We start from the raw sequence: 17,209 nt of genomic DNA on the forward strand, positions 1-17,209 counted from the left end.
TCACAATAAATGACCAGCAATTGACCCAAAAGTCCATGCTGATTCTGATTAAACTGGAGGAATATTTAGGAAGGAATGCCCAGGCTGTTTGATTCAGTGAGAAACAAGGTCATAATCTCCTGGCAGTATCCTTGACCATGCACAAGTACAGAAGCAGCAAGTGGTGCAAATGTATTTACCAGTCATGTGTTATAATATCAAAAGAATAATAAAATGACAACTCCAGTTTGGCCCTCAGTGACCAGGCTGGTACTCTAGAAAGTCACTTTTTCATTAAGCAGTTGTTTAGCTCTCTGCACAAATCAAAATTAAAGATGTGGTCGCATGTGCTACACGTTGTAAATTAGCTATATCATTATGTTTTATTTTCAAAATTGTAAAGGTCCCCAATCATTTTTTTATTGCCCATTCAATTACTATAAACCCTTAGTGGGTAAATAATCCATCTCCTAAAAGGTTTTTATATGAACACATTCTTTTCTGGGCTTACTCAGACAAAACACAGGCTTTTACTAAAAGCCCTGGTCACTCAGGCAAATGTGTCATTCATCCCATGGTGCTACGTGATCTCGCAGAGACACAGCCTTATACGTAAGATCAATAAAAACTGTAATGTACTGTGTACTGGCAACATTTGATATTTCCTTTAGGAAAGACTAAAAGATAGTCCAAAGAACAGTGTTACTATTACCCAGCACCAGTATTCTTGTTTTATGAGCAATATGCAATTTAATTTGGATGTAACTTTCTATTCTGTAATGTGTAGTTCTTTCAGAATGCCAATATGAAGGAAATGGCAAATCAGAAGGGTCTAGTAACTGTACATTTTATACACAAGGCAGGCATTAGTAGATCTACGTGTCCAATGTTTGTTCTTGGTTCATCAGGCCACACAGTTCATGTCAAATCATTTATCTTATTTTTATTTCAAGATGACAATGGATACGCTGTGTAGTTTAGCAGTTAGAGAAAATGATTAATAGGTCTCCTTAGTTTCTGATAAATGGTTGGGAATATAAAAATGAAACAAAACAAACAGCAACCATAGGCTGTATAACTAGTGACCCAGAAGCAGAACTGCTGTCATTCACGTATTTCTGGGAAAGAAGGCAACCATTTGATGAGAATATTCCTGTATTTTCCCACCCAGGGTTTCTTATTTCCAAGCCAATTTATATTCTTAATGTATTTTCTCATTAGGTAGTAGATCAGTACTATATTTTAAACAGACTGTGTCTTGGAGGTTTTTAAAGCTGGGTTTTCTGTGTCTAATTTGAGGTTAATGGGTGCTTTGGTTCGAGTAGGGTTTGAGCTTTAATATCGGCTGTTCCCATTGTACAAGCAGAACATTTGGACCACAAGTTGTCGATTATGATCTGCTTATGTCCATTCAGGTGGCCACTGAATTGCCTGCAATCTGCACAATTAATCAAGTTGCCTACTTGGTTGTTAAGGGAACTGAGAACATCAGCTCAGCAATTTTTTCCAATCTGGTGTCTTTCATGTTTGCCACTTTATTATGTTGGTTACTTAATCTCTCTCTTTTGCATTCACTTTTCAACTCACAGAAAAATACATCAATGTATCAGTGTTATCATAGTTTTGGGTTTTCATAAAAACCTGGCAATGCCTTTTAACCTGACCTTGATAAGCAGATTACTAAAATTTTCACAGTAAGAGATGGAGCTAGTCTATAAAAAACAGGTTTAGTTCAGTCGCAAGGGATATAATGAAAACAGAATCATTTTTCTATTTACCAACCAAAATTATGTCCATGTATTTCCACTATCATTATCTACTCCTTGCTTAGTGGAAATCTTAATAAAATAATAATCAGTATATATTCTTGAGGCTTTTGGTTCTGTCTTTCTTCAGAGTTAAAATTAAGGAGAAAGCTGAAGAATTGCCAAATGGATTTCATCCACAAAGACAAATACCTAGAAAAATATGGCTAAAGCAAAAGCTTGTCCTCAATTTTAAAAATCCTTTCTTCAATCCTTTTCAACCTCTTTTTTGAAAACCGTAGTTAATTCAATAAATATTTAATGGGCACTTAATTTGTTACAGGCCTTTGGATATTCAAAGGATAAAACTACCCTCAAGAATTTCTAAAAATGGGGATTCACAGTTGAATTCAATCCCACACCCCCTTCCCAACCCCTATCCACTTGCCAGTTCTCAATTTGGTGCCCCAAAATATCAGAAGAAAAATAAATTGTAACTTTGAAAGGGTAGTACCTCTATGAAAAATACATGAAGCAAACTACATAAATTATGAAACACACTCACGATGTCTTCAGTTAAGTGTAAAAAATGTGTACATTTTCAAAATAGAAGAAGATTCATAGTTTGTTACGACAACCTTAAGGAAAATGGGTCACTATTCCACCCAAGTTATAGTACTGTCCCCCATCTGAGGCAATTCTCCCTGTATATTCTGGTAAAACGGTCTTGATAAAGATAAGGACAGGGTCTCATGGGCACATACAGAAGGAACAATTAAACAGCAACAAGTCCATCTGAAACTCATTGCTTCAGCAAAATGTCCTCTTTAACAACATCTAGGTTCCTCTTTTTCCTGGTAAGGAGGCCAGAACTCTAAAAGGAGACAATGGCAAGAGATAAACTGTAGGGTTTCATTTACTAAATGTTTGCCCATCTTTTATTCATTCATTGGATATAGGTTCAATAAGTATTTCCCGAGTGTCTATCATGTGGTAGGCACATGACATTTACCAAGCATCCCTTATGTGCCAAGTATTGCATCAGCATCAGTGATGTTTCTATGTCTCTGAGAAGAAAAAGAAAAATCCTAGGGGAAATCTCAGTCCATTCATTTCCCCCACCCGCTGACAATTCAAAGCCTTATAACTTCTGCTTGAGATGAGTTTCCCAAAACTTCCATGGGGAAAAACCTTCCCATTATGAAAATCACAAGTTACAGAAATTAAACTAGCACTCTCTGGTTTATATACCATTATTAAAGAAACAAGAATACCCCAAGCCTAGGGTAAAGCCTAGATGATGCCTAAAATAGAGACATTTCTAGCAAAGTATATTTAGAAGAAATCACAGAGAAGATCTTTTTTTTTTTTTTTTCACCTTTTTCTACAATGTTGAAACTGTAAAGCAGCAAGGACTTCACTTGAAAAAAAAGAAAAACTGTGAGTTATCTTGCTTAAATAAAAATGCAATTTTACCTGAAAGGACCCTTTTTTCCTTCAGTGTGAGGCAAAAGTTATTTAATTTAGGAGACTGTTAACCCCTGAAATAACATATTAAAACCACTCTGGAAGTTGTAGTGAGCAATGAAATAGATTCCCAAGACCTATAAAAGAGCTTAGTTAAGCAACTTATCTAAAATATACACCAGGTAGCAAAGATGAGAAGCCAGGCTTAATTAAAAGAAAATAACCAGCCCAGCTGGTGTGTGCAGTGGTTGAGCAACAACCTATGATCCAGGAGGTTACAGTTCAATTCCTGGTCAGGGCACATGCCCAGGTTGGGGGCTTGATCCCCAGCCTAGGGCATGCAGGAAACAGCCAATCAATGACTCTCATCATTGATTTTTCTATCTCTCTCCCTCTCCATTCCTCTCTCTTAAATCAATAAAGACATATTTTTAAAAATAAATAAATAAAAGCAAATACCCAGTTTCCTTTTCCTACTTTTCTGTATATCTCTTCACTCGACTATAGTTTCCAAGTAATTTTCAGACTATTTCCATTAAGATCTATTTTATTTTTTCAGACAGAGCTTGTCATGAGTTTAAAAGCCATACAAAGAAGTGTTTAGCTCCATTAAAAAATCAAACCAACTTCCTGCTTACCAAATATTTGATAAGAAATTTTGCCTGTGGTAAGTCTACAATATACTATTTGTATATGATTATATTACAGCAATTATAATGTCCCAAATTAAAAAAAAAAAATGTTTGGGGAAACTATTTTCACATTTCATGTAAAAGTAAATAGGTTTAAGATTCAGGAATTAGTAGGTGCTTAGAACAATACATGTAAGAAAGACTTGTTCCCTATAATTAAAGGTCAATTACTATTTTGTTTTATAATTCATTTGAGGACATGTAAATAGCATACATTTTATGTTATACAGGGCAATGAAATATTACATACCCCTTGTATCATCTGTTTATATTGAATGTTTGCTACTTTTCACTAGTAATGATGTCTTTGCCAATGAAGTAAAAGTTTTTAGAAATTCTCACTAAATTGGCATAGCCACTAGATATGTGCTTTTCATAATTTTGATGTCCTACATTCTGATTGATCTCTGAATTACACGTTAGCCAGTACTGTTGTTTGCTGTGAACAGGAAGAATATAGAGCCAGGACAGGGAGCACTGAACTGTCCCAGCTATGGACACTGCAGTAGCCAAAAGAGTGCTTCCTGGATTCACATACTCCAAAACTGACCATACTTCAGGAAATGGGAACTCTACCAAAAAATGGGGAAAGAAAGAATTGGGTAATTCCTCTAACAGCCTGCCTTTGAAAAAGAAGAGGCCAAGATTCAGGATATATTGGTAAAGTGCTTTAGTTCCTCTACAATTTTTAAAAAATGTAGGTCATGGACCTTGGACAGAAGCTTCAACCTAAGTTCATATCCAAGTTACTTTTTTAATTGCCAAGAAGAACCAGGTTTGGCAGGAAGCTCTGACACCTAAATGTTAGTTCTTAAGCAGTACCAAATGTGCCTTCTAAGAACTGTGATCAGACACTCTAATGAAGCTCTTATGGGGAAAAAGTAACAATTATTGACTTAAGATATGAAAAACAAGACAAAAACCAACAAAAAAGGAGTTACTTTAGTTGATTTAATTTTTTTTTAAGTTAAAAATTTTTATTTTTCTTAATGCCCTTTCTCTATAAAATCTTGACTTGGGAAACAAAGTATACTTTTCAAACATCTACACAGAAAGAACACTCTAATGGTTTAAGTGATTAAGTAATAATTTTGAGATTTAAGGACACAAGATTTAACTTGAAAGCTAAGGAGATAATTTAGTTTTGCCTTGCAAAATTTTCATGATGATTGTTTGAGGATTATCAAATAAGACACATGTTATTTTGTCTTCAAAACTAGAAGGGCTAAGAAAAAAGAGTGTCAATGACAACACTGAAGGTTTTCACTAAAATATTCAGTAACATTTGAAAGAAAATTTCATATTATATATTTATGACTTAAGTCTACCATCTTGCTAACACAAGCACTGGGACATGATACAAGTTCCTTGTAGACAGGATGGGTGTTGAAATACCTCTTTGCCTAGGAGAATCTGCTTGTTTAGCTGATTTCTGGTTTTACTGAGGTTATTAGCTGATCAGAAAAATGCTAATCTTTTTCTTAGAAGAGCTAAAGGTGGCTTTGGGTCATGGTCTGCCTGACACCATCTTCTCCAAAGCAAAACATATGTCCTGCATGCAAAGGCCTAAGGAACCTGTGATCCTGTCCGTATCAGGCAGCATTGCTGTTATAAGAATAAAACTACTGAAAGAATAAAAGATGACAGCAACCACAAATAATCATGTATTTAAAAAAAGTTATTTCTTGGCTATTGTAAATAACTCTGCAATAAACATAGAGGCGCATATATTCTTTTGAATTAGTGTTTTGGGTTTAATCAGATATATTCCCAGAAGTGGAATTGATTGAATTTTTATACACCAATAATGAACAATCAGAGAAACTAAGAAAACAATCCCATTTACAATTGTATCAAAAATATAAAGTACCTAGGAATAAATTTAACCAAGGAGGTAAAAGACCTGTACTCAGAAAATTATTAGACACTTTAGAAAGAAACTGAAGAAGATACAAATAAGTGGAAGCATATATTGTGTTCATGGAAAAGAAGAATTAACATCATTAAATATGTGCATTACTCTAAGCAATTTATAGATTCAAGACAATTCCTATCAAAATACCAATGGTGTATTTCACAGAACTAGAATGAATAATCAAAAAATTTACATGGTGAAAGTCCCCTAATAACCTCAGCAATCTTGAATAAGAAGAACAAAGTTGGAGGCATCATGCTACTTGATATTAAACTATACTACAAGGCCATAGTAATCAAAACAGCATGGTACTGAAATAAAAACAGACACATAGATCAATGGAACAGAATAGAGAGCCCAGAAACAAACCCACACCTATATGGTCAATTAATATTTGACAAAGGAGACAAGAATATATAATGGGGTAAAGATAGTCTATTCAATAAATGGTGTTGGGAAAATTGAACAGATACATGAAACAAAAAATGAAACTAGACCACCTTCTTACACTATGCACAAGAATAAATTCAAAATGGATTAAAGACTTTGATGTTAGACTAGAAACCATAAAAATCCTGAGGGGAGGGGGAGGCAGTAAAATCTTGGAAATTTCCAGAAAAAAATAGCAATATTTTTTCTGATATATCTCCTCAGTCAAGGAAAACAAAAGAAAAAATAAACAAATAGGACTACATCAAACTAAAAAGGTTTTGCACAGTAAAGGAAACCTTCAACAAAATGAAAAAACCCACTGAATGGGAGAACATGTTTGCTAATAACATATCTGATAAGGAGTTAATATACAAAATTTATAAAAAAAATTACACAAGTCAATAGCAGAAAAAAAAACAACAAAAAAACCCAGTCCAAATAAAAAATGGGCACAGTTGCTGAATAGACACTTTTCCACAGAGGACATACAGATATCTAAAGGACATATGAAAAGATGCTCAATATCACTAATCATCAGAGAAATGCAAACTAAAACCACAGTGAGTTATTACCTCACACCTGTCAGAATGGCTGCCATCATCAAATCAACAAACAACAAGCGCTGGCGAGGGTGTGGAGAAAAGGGAACCCTTGTGCACTGCTGGTGGGAATGCAGACTGGGGCAGCCACTGTGTGAAACAGCATTGGAGGTTCCTCAAAAAGTTCAAAATGGAACTGCCATTTGACCCAGCAATTCTGCCTCTGGGAAAATATCCAAAGAAACCTAAAACACTAATTCAAAAGAACATATGCACCCCTATGTTCATTGCAGTGTTATTTACAATAGCTAAAATTTGGAAACAGCCCAAGTGCCTCTCAATAGATGAGTGGATAAAAAAGCTGTGGGACATTTGCACAATGGAATCCTACTTTGCCATAAAAAAAGAAGGCAATCTTACCCTTTGCAACAACATGGATGGACCTGAAGGGTATTATGCTAAGTGAAAAAAGCCAGTCAGAGAAAGACAAATATCATATGGTTTCCCTTACAGGTGGAATCTAATGAACAAACTAAAACAAACAAAACAGAAACAGGCTCATAGATATAGAAAAGAGAATGATAGCTGTCTTGGTAGGGGAGGCAGGTGTGTGTAAAAAAGGTGAAGGGATTAAGAAGGAAAAAAACACCAGAAACAAAAACAAACAAAAAACTTCATCAACACAGAAGACAGTATGGTGATTAGCAGAAGGAAAGGGAGACAGGAGGAGGTAGAAAAAGGCAAAGGGGGGATAAATGGTGATGGAAGGAGACCTCATTTTGAGTGGTGAACACGGAACACAATACACAGATGATGTGTTATAAATTATACACTTGAAAGCTATATAATTTTATTAACCAATGTCACCCCAATAAATTCATTAAAAAATTTTTTTAAAGAGTTTAGATCCACTAAAGAGCTTGGTTGAAATGTTGAAAACTGGCAGTTTAAGAACAAGCAATTGAAAAGAGAATCAGAAGTTCAGAAAAGAGAAAAGTTGCATATCAAGAGATATGAGAAAAAGAATCATAACATAAAAATTGAGGAATTGGATCATAATGGTTAAAGGCTGCATGTTGAGACAGAACCAAGACCTTACCTATTTATGCAACACATTCTGCAATGCTTGCCAGTTTCAGCATACACTGTAGAGGACTGAAGGGAAATGCCTCTCCCTGAGACGAGGGTGGAGAAATTGAGTCACATGAGCGCCTGACTTTCAAAAGCATAAATGCCAAAGGCTTTTAGAGCCAGTTGGCAACATGTACAGGGTTGGGAGGATCAGGGTATTATTCTTACAAACATGCTATGGGATCTTACATAAGGGAGCAGAAAGGAAGCCTTGATTGGAAACCTTACAAGAATGGCTATATATTCTTCATGACTGCAGAAACATTTATATAAACAAACAAGTGGAATGTGGTGGCTTTGATGGGTAGGATTAAGCACCAAGATGGGGGAGGGGAGAATAAAAAATGAGGAAGAAAAAGGAAAATATTGAGTTTCTTCAATTGTTTGGAAAGAAACTGGAGTCTAGGGCAGAACTTGGTTCTTATGCCTGAAATGTTTCTTTGGTGTTGGAAAAAGCATTGCTGTCATATCTGTCTTTAAAAATTCTTTTCACCCTAATAAAAATCTTGTGGCAAAAAATAATTTCTTCTAAAAATTACTTAATTCTTAAAATTCTTTTTAAAAAATTAACCACAAATAAAGGCTTCCAGATCTGATGATGAACCAGCTCCAGCTCATGGGAGAACCATGTTCCAGAAATCAACCAAGCATTTTTTCCACTGAAAAGAAGTACTTGGACTTTAATATAAACTACAAAAAGAAAACTTCTACAAACAAATACAAACCTTGGTTTACTATGATAATGAAAATAAGGTATTTTTATAATAATATAAATTTAATTTTGAATTGTCAAATTTGTAAGAGATTAAAAATAATATATTTCTAATTATAAAAGAAATATGTTTACTGCAGATAAGTTGGAATACATTGAAACATGCAAAGAGAGTAGAGTCACCATAAACCAGTAATCCACAATGTCTATATTTAAGAGATCTTGCTATGTATGCATGTGTGTGTATATATATATAATATATATGTATGTATACATATTTTTTCTTTTTCTTATATGTTTGTATATATTTAGTACAACTTGTATATGTATTTAGCATAAAAGCTCATACTGCATTTTTATCTTTTTTTAATCTAATGTCATATTTTGAGTAACTTCCCATGTCTAAAACAATTTTTTTCAAAACTGTAATTTGAGTATTGCAGAGTGTAGTGGACAGACAGACTGTAAGGGTAGTTGGCATTACCCCCACCTCCAACTGTTCACACTCTGTGTACCCTTGAGTTTGTGTGGACTTGTGACTTGCTCGGAATCAACAGACTATGACAAAGTTGGCAGGGTGTACAAGGTTACTTGTATGTGAAAGTCACTATATTATATAAGATAGCAGCACCCAGTCTCTCTCTCCCTTGCTGGTTTTAAGGAAGTGCACAGCCATGTTGAGAGCACCATGTGGCAGTAATTGCAAATAGCCACATGAATTCTGGGTGACAGTCAGCAAGAAACTAAGGCTCTCACAACCTGTGGGTTTAGCAGCAGATTCTTGCCCAGTCAAGTCTCAAATGACACTGTGGACCCTGTTAACATTTGACTGCATCCTTATGATACCCTTAGCAAAAGACTCAGGCTTTCCAAACTGATGAAAATATAACAATAGCACAATGTACTAAATAAGGCCAGGAGATTGCCTAGAGATTATCAACTTGGATAGCGCCTAGGCATGCCAGATGAAAATTTGCTAAATGAATTAGGGATATCTGAGTACAAAATTATTTTTTGCTCAGTAGACTCCCTAGCAACTTATCCTTCAAAGCAAATAAATACATTTTTAAAAGCATTCCACATGAGATTCAGTTAACAGGAAACAGAGATTTTCTCCCCTATAGGCTCATAGGCTTAATTTGACCCAATTGATCAACATATTTCTCTTTCTAGGTTTATACTTGTCTTTAAAGATCTGGAAAACTTGTAAAACTTCTTTGGGAACCCCATCTTATAAAATTAATTTCTAACTCTATATAACAGATATATAAAACATGGCTCTGAATGCCATATGTTTATGAATATTTGTAATATAATTACTAATAGTAATGTTTTTAAAATGTCTGGTTAGAGAATTATAGGTATTGACTGCAATTACTGACATAAATGAAGATCCTGATCAGCACTATCTTACTGGAAAAGCCTGAATTACTCAAAAGACCGTGATTTACTCGTGGAACTTCCAGCCAAGCCTCTTCAACTATTCAAAGTCAGTACTAGCTTATTCATAGCCTGCAGGGGACAGATGGGCAATTAATGACTGGGGAGGCCCAGGTGAGGGCTGGTGAGAGTCATCTGAAGAATCCTGATTTCATCTAATGCAGGCAGTTAGTAGGCTGAGTAGCAGATCTTGGATTTTTCAAGACAGAGCTGTGAGATTCAGTTTTCAGTGAATTCTTCGTGTTTTTCAATGTATTTCAAGTCAAATAAAACACGTCTACAGCTGGATTCAACCAATAGGCTTGTGACTTCCAGTCTTAGTTTTTACTTCTTAAATACAACTGTACACCTATTTAACCACTGGGGGGGAAAGTAAGTGGAACTGGGAATTAATAGGAACAAACTTGCAGGAAGGGATTGTAGTCAGACATAAAACCAATAAATCAATATATGCACTTTCCATAGGCCTAATGTACTTTCCCTACGAGATCAGAACATCACCAAAGGAGTTTGCCCTAAAATCCACAAGCAACTGAAATTTGAGAACATATGCTTGTGAAGACTTTTTGAACACATTTTCTGGTGGAATAAATGCTATATGTAAATATGCACAAAATTAATTATTCAAAAGAAGAAATGAAAGCAACAAATAATATCAAAAAGGTCTGTTGGTGACATATCTGGTTGTCATGAATGTAGGCAAACAATTAGCAGGCTTTCAGTTCTGCTTTCCAAATACACTGTGTTTGATCATTGAACTAGATAGCGCTCTATTTGGCAAAGCTCGCTCTGCATCTTGAATTTCAAAAGCAATGAAGTAACCTTACGAGCCAGCTTTCTTGAAAGAGTTTCCCCATGGCGGACATAAAAAATGCAAAGTATTTTATGAAAATGTGCTCTCAGAACTACACGATACCCTATCCAGCCAAACTAAAACTCTTCTGACATAAGCAGGTCAGGTTGCACCGTTCTTTTAATTTTAGCAGAGCCTTGGTTTTTATAACTTGCTATGTCAACATCCTAGTAAACTCACATCCTCATTTTAACTAGTCTGGGAAATTAGACAATTGCTTATACAGTCACAAACATAGGACAGAACATTCACAAGCCGCTTTTCCCCCCAAGTCAAGTTTCACAGAGATAGGCCAAGCACTCCATCTTATTGATGACTTACTCCACTTAGAGAAAAGTGTAGGGAGTTTTTGCCAAGGTCTTGAGGCTCGCACAGAATTGGAAAAAGAAAACACACAAGGACTTGAAGCGGGAAAACACACTGCTTTCCAAGAACAGGAGACTAGGGGGGTATGGAGGAATGTGCAAGTGGGCATGAACCTGGGTCAGAAGCACCCAGGTGGGAAGGCAGACAGTAGGGCACGAAACCAAACTGGCTAAAAGCAGCTCCGGGAAGAAACAGCGCACAAGAGGACAGGAGCCTCCTGAAGTTCAGCCTGAGCAGTTAGGTAAAGGATTTGGTGGGTGTGGTCAAAGGGGCTGGATAATTGTCCCCAACATTTTGTCCTTTATCTCTTAATGGCAAAGCTTTTCGTTTGTTTTAAAATATCTGAATAATCGTCTCAACTCTAATATCACTCATTCTAATTACTACTGAATTGCCAGCAACTAATCAACAGTTGCCAATCTTAGGGAGGTAGAATTGATAGCATCGTGGTAACTCTGAGGGGAGAATTTTGTAGTTAGGACCTTGTGGTTTTTGAGGCAGCTACTACTCAGCCTCCTAGAATGCCCTGCCCTCTTGCCATTTTTTTATGTGTCAAAAGATGGGAGTGAAATGAGAGATGCACTGTCTACAAAGTCATCTCTGAATTTAGATTTTAGGACAAACTAAGATCCAAAACACATTCTGGGGGCCATACATGGTTTTTCTAAGTTTCTGAGTCAGGACACTAGTGACAAATGAATATGGGTATTTTAAAATCACCAATATCCCAGAATCTGGCTAACTTATCATGTTTTTGAACATGCCTTTTAAAGACACAATTTTTAATTTAATTCATTGAACTTCATGTTTTTTTCATTCCTAATTTCAGAGGATATTACAGGCAGTTAAATGAGTTTGAATACATCTCCAAGATTTCTATTTTAAGAATTGATAGTGTATTTCTTAAAGGGGGATCAAAACCTACATTAACCTTGGAATCCAGAAGATACTATTAACCACAAAGCAAAAATATTGAGGTTATAGTGCCATATATTGTATGTTCAGGTAAAAGTTAACCCACCAGCACCTCCTTCTCTGGGAAGAAATGCTTGCTGATGGAGAGACCCTCGAAATGACCCTAATCACCGCAGCCTTCTCAGAGGAAAGAGAAACAGAGAGGAAGGAGGATGCGTATAGTCAGGCCCCTGGGCTAAGTACATAATTCAGCTATTTTAAGGGGTCCAAATTACTCTGAAAATTCTCAACAAAGAATAAAACTGTTCTAAATCACACACAAGATTAAGATTTTTGCAAACTGCAGGTAAACTAAAGCAAGAGTCTTAAAGACTCTTAAATGTTCTTATCCTTCGAGTAATTCAATGTTTAGAAATAATCAGTATGTAAAAATTTTAGTAAAAGATATTCATAAATACTGCCTTTAAAAAAAAAGAGTGAAAGTTGATTACCCAAAAACAATGGGGGTAGATAATTCAATTACATTTTACTGAATATTTAAAGAACATGCAGATTAAAATATATTATTGGAAAAGAAGGCATAACTTTTAGAGGGATTAGTCTTACATGTCTGAGAGAAAACTGAATTTTGCTATATATTGCCAAGTTTTCTACAACAGACATATTATATAAATAATGTTTTTCCTAACACAGAGAGTTAAGATTAAGATTAAAAAGATACTTTAAAAAAATACTTCCTAGGGATTAAGCAAGTTGCCTGCCAAAAATAAGCGCTCTCCTCTTGCCCCACTTCTCCACCCACCCCCACCCCCACTACCTCCCTCTCCTCTCCCTCCTTTTGTTCAAAGGTTAATACACTTTGCATGTTTCCAGTTGAAATTTTGGCTCACTGCTGTCCATCATCTGACAATAATCCCTTTGTGTTCTTAGGTTACAGATTTATTTTCTTCAAATGTATTATATTATCATTCTTGGAATTAAAATTAGAATCATTACACAAGAATAGCCCTGGCTTCCCAAAGACAAGGGTCTCTGATACTTTTGTAGACATTAGAATTCTTTGAAATCCTGTCCAAACCTCCTGAAACAGTTTCAGTTGCTGTCTTCTGTTCCTTTAGTTTTCAATACCATCTTTTTTGTACCTGGCTCACATTTGAGTAAATCTCTAATTTTTCTGTGAATTAAAAAATATTATTAGTTGGCAGGATTTTTACTGACTGCTTGTTTATTTTGTATCACAAATTCATAAATTTTCAAAATCCCACATATTTTAGCTGTATTTTTGATAACATTTATGTCCAATAACCTTTCCCGCTTTCTCTTATTTTTTTCTATGAAAATCAACTTTATCTAATAAATGCCCCTATCTTTTTTATAGTCTATGTGAAACTTTACTCCAATTTAAATAAAAATTAATAGTTCTTTTTCCTTTGGAATTTCTTTCATTTGATGTTTCCTTACTCGTTTTAGTTACCTTTCCTATCTTTTGACTAGTTTATTATTTTTTGTCTCCTTCCCACAAAACTTTAGAAGCTGTGTTTAGTTGTTTTGTACCCAATCATTCTTTTCTTTATAAAGCAATGTTTTAAAAAATAATCACCAACAATAGAACAAAGAGGCTATGCAGGTATGCACATGTTCATCCATCTTTATAAAGAATTGCAGTGACTCCTATAGATCAAAGATTTTTTTCCAACAAACCTTCTATACTTTCTCTTCCATTTGAACTTCACTAACCCTGTCAGAGAGGTGGATTCTATTAACCATGCAGAGATAGTGGTAACATTTGACCTGTATCTTAATGGAAAGCAAAAGTTTGAATGAGCAGAAAATAGAGGAAAACACACTCATGGTCTGTAATGAAAAAAGACAGTTTAAAACTGTGGATCTGGTTAGTGGAAGGTAATGTTTGAGAAGTGTCATGACCCACTCTTGAAGATTCATAAACTTCAAGGTAAATAATTTTATATTGATAATATAGAAAATCTAATGAGAAAGCCATTGGGAGTATAGGGTTGTAGTCTTTAGTATATTTTCTTGGGTCATTAGTAACCTAAGTTGGAGTTGAGCAATTTTAGGAACACATTTAACTGTGCCTAAAGATTATACTTGTATATCTTCTGAAAATGGCACTAGCAAACAGGGCTAAAATCTATTCAAGTCAGGACATGCTTTAAAGTCTTGCTGGGTGAACAAGAAGAATGTAAAGGGATGGCTCCCCGGCACCCTTCTGTTTAGATTGCTGATTATTACAGAATAAACTAAAACACAGTTAAATTTAGCCTCATTGTTTAATATCTCCCTAAAACATTATGTCCTTAAAGAGGGACAGGCCGCTAAAATATGTACCATATTAAGCAAATATCTAGTAGGTGTTTCCTGACTGACACAACCAGACTATGGCTTAGAGAGTAATTTATAGGGAAATCTTCTAAACTCTCAGAGACTGAAGTACACAATGAAAAGTGTATCCACACTGTAACAACATCCAAGTGAATTTTTTCTATTATTTTTTAGTTGGAAAAAGTCCAAAAGGTGAGGGAAAAGATGCTAGTTATCCCACAAGCTAAGTTGGAAAGACATCAGAAAGCCCCCAGCAGTTAGGACCAGCTACCTACTTGTGGCACTTATTGAGATGTTCCCACTACCAACAGGACCACCTTCATCCCCACAACTTATGTAAGAAAAAGAGAAGTGTGGTTGGATTTTGAATTTAATGTTTGTGGAGAAAGTTCTTTCTCTGTGAAACAGGTGAGTGTGGAGAGTGGGCCAAAGAGTGACTCCGTGCTGGGAGAAGGTGAGACTGGCACCTCATGCCTCGGGTGAGTGCTCATTAAGCTCTCGACCCCACAGGCCTATGCGGGGCAGCCACCGGAGTGAAGTGCAACGGCAGCATTCTTGGGAAAAATATTTTGGAAACCTTATTTTCTAGCATGTTGTCAATTTACGAAACTACCATGCCCTCTGCCCCACAGGGAGGAGAAAGAGAGGCATGAAAGGTGTGCCAAACATTGTGGAGAATTACTGAATAGAGAACATGGTACAGGCACTTCTGCCAGTGTGAGGCCTGCTGGAGTAGCGCCCTGTATCAGAGTTTGAATGAACCATAATGTCAGGTGCCTGGGAAAAATAAAGGCGTCCTCCCAGTTTCCGCTGGCCCCAGAAGAACACAGAAAGGAACCCAAGCACTTCCTAAGGCTGCATATGTTTGAGAATTTAGACTGACAGATGGCAGGAACCTGTGTAGAATCTATGTGGCTACTGGGCCAAGCAAAGGAACGCCCAACCCAGGAAACAGATAGTAGCATATATTGACTGGCTTTGGTAGAGACAAAGGAGGCACGGATCTTCAGTAAGAGAGGAGGCTAGGGAAAAGAATATGGTTCCGTGAAACAGGGGAGTCCTACAAATCAACCATGGCCTTGAGTTATCAAAAAGAACCAGACAGAACGACAGCAAGCCAGAGACACTTTCCAGAATTGACATTCTACTGCCTCATAAGCAGTCTTCTCTTCCTCACTGATTGTGTACAAGAAGGTGGCCCCAGAAGGATAGACTCCAAAGGGAGGAGAGGAGGGAGATCTACTAGAGAAAGTGCAGGAAGAGATCCTGCCTCTCCTTCCCACCCACAATTCAAGTGACTGTGTCCACAGCCAAGGCTGGCCTGGTAAGGTACGAGTGGGGGCGGGGAAGTGGGGGAAGAAGTGAAACTTGAGACTGAGTTTGAGGCTGATCTTATAACATGAACAAAACTGAGTTTTAAATGGCAGCTGATAATGTCTTAAACCAAAGATGGCTGGAAAGTTAAGAAATCTAACCAAGATCTCATTACAGAAAACTGGAATTGTCACCATAGCACACTGGGGGAAGCTGTAATCAAAACACTCAATAAACTGACTAATACTGCATTAAAGTGAATTGGAAAAGGCACTTCCGTTCCTCGCTCCACAGCTTAAGAAGAGTGTGATGGCCTTGAAGTGGCTACTTACTTGTCTCATCTCCAAGTCAGGCAGGAACTATGTCAATTTGTTTAAAAATCTTAGTATTAGCCAAGGCCTACTCCTGAGCATAGCATGAGTGGTTAAAAAATATGAGCTTTGGAGTCAGAAGTTCTTGGGATGGAATTCTGTTAATAGCCAAGTCATTTTCATCTCCTGCAGCCTCAGTTTTTTCATCTGAAGAAGCAGAGATAATTATACCTACTTTGGATGGATGATATATTAATTGGAATAATGTATGAAATACACTTAGTCCTTAGTAAGCACTCCATACATATTATCATTGTTGATATAAATAAAACAATTCTCTGCTTTTCCATCTAGATGGCAGTTAGATCATGATACAATTCAATTATTGTCAACACACTAACCTCTGTGCTTTGTTCCAATTAAAGGTGCCAAGGCCACATTGGCCCACGTTCATAATGCTGCCCTGTAAAAGTGCTGATGGACAAAAAATCTTGCTGAGATACTTAGAAAAAATAAAATATTAGAAGTGCTTGCTAGCCAACTAACACTTTCAGGGGAGATCATTATTTAAACTAATCATTGTTTGGTTACGATTCAAGATGTAGATAAGAAAGCAAATACTACTCTTTTAGTACCTACACAGTTTCTTTCCTTCAAGAGTTTTTCTTCCCTTTCCCGTCATTTGATTTGTCCTTAATTTTAATTTAGTTCTATGTATATGGAACTCTGCCAAGGTTAGGAGGACTGAAATTTGATCTACTTATAAATATTTGTTCATAAAACTCTAGTGTTTTTCCAAGTCAGTATTTCGGTGTACTTGGCTCCCTGACCCACTGAAGCTGACGCCAGCAGCCTGGGAAGCAGGAGTTCTCAACTGCCTAACCAGGCTGTTGGCACCACAGAGAAAAACATTTGACATGCAAATATCCTCACTCTCGAAAACTGAGGGAAAACTATAAATTAGAATAATTTGAAAAAATATTCAGAAACATTTTGGCAGACAATTTCTGTGGCTATCATAAACCTTTCCCAGGAATGAACTGTTGCCACCTCAC

Source organism: Miniopterus natalensis, chromosome 3, assembly GCF_054644295.1.
Source record: "Miniopterus natalensis isolate mMinNat1 chromosome 3, mMinNat1.hap1, whole genome shotgun sequence".
NCBI classification, from domain to species: domain Eukaryota; kingdom Metazoa; phylum Chordata; class Mammalia; order Chiroptera; family Miniopteridae; genus Miniopterus; species Miniopterus natalensis.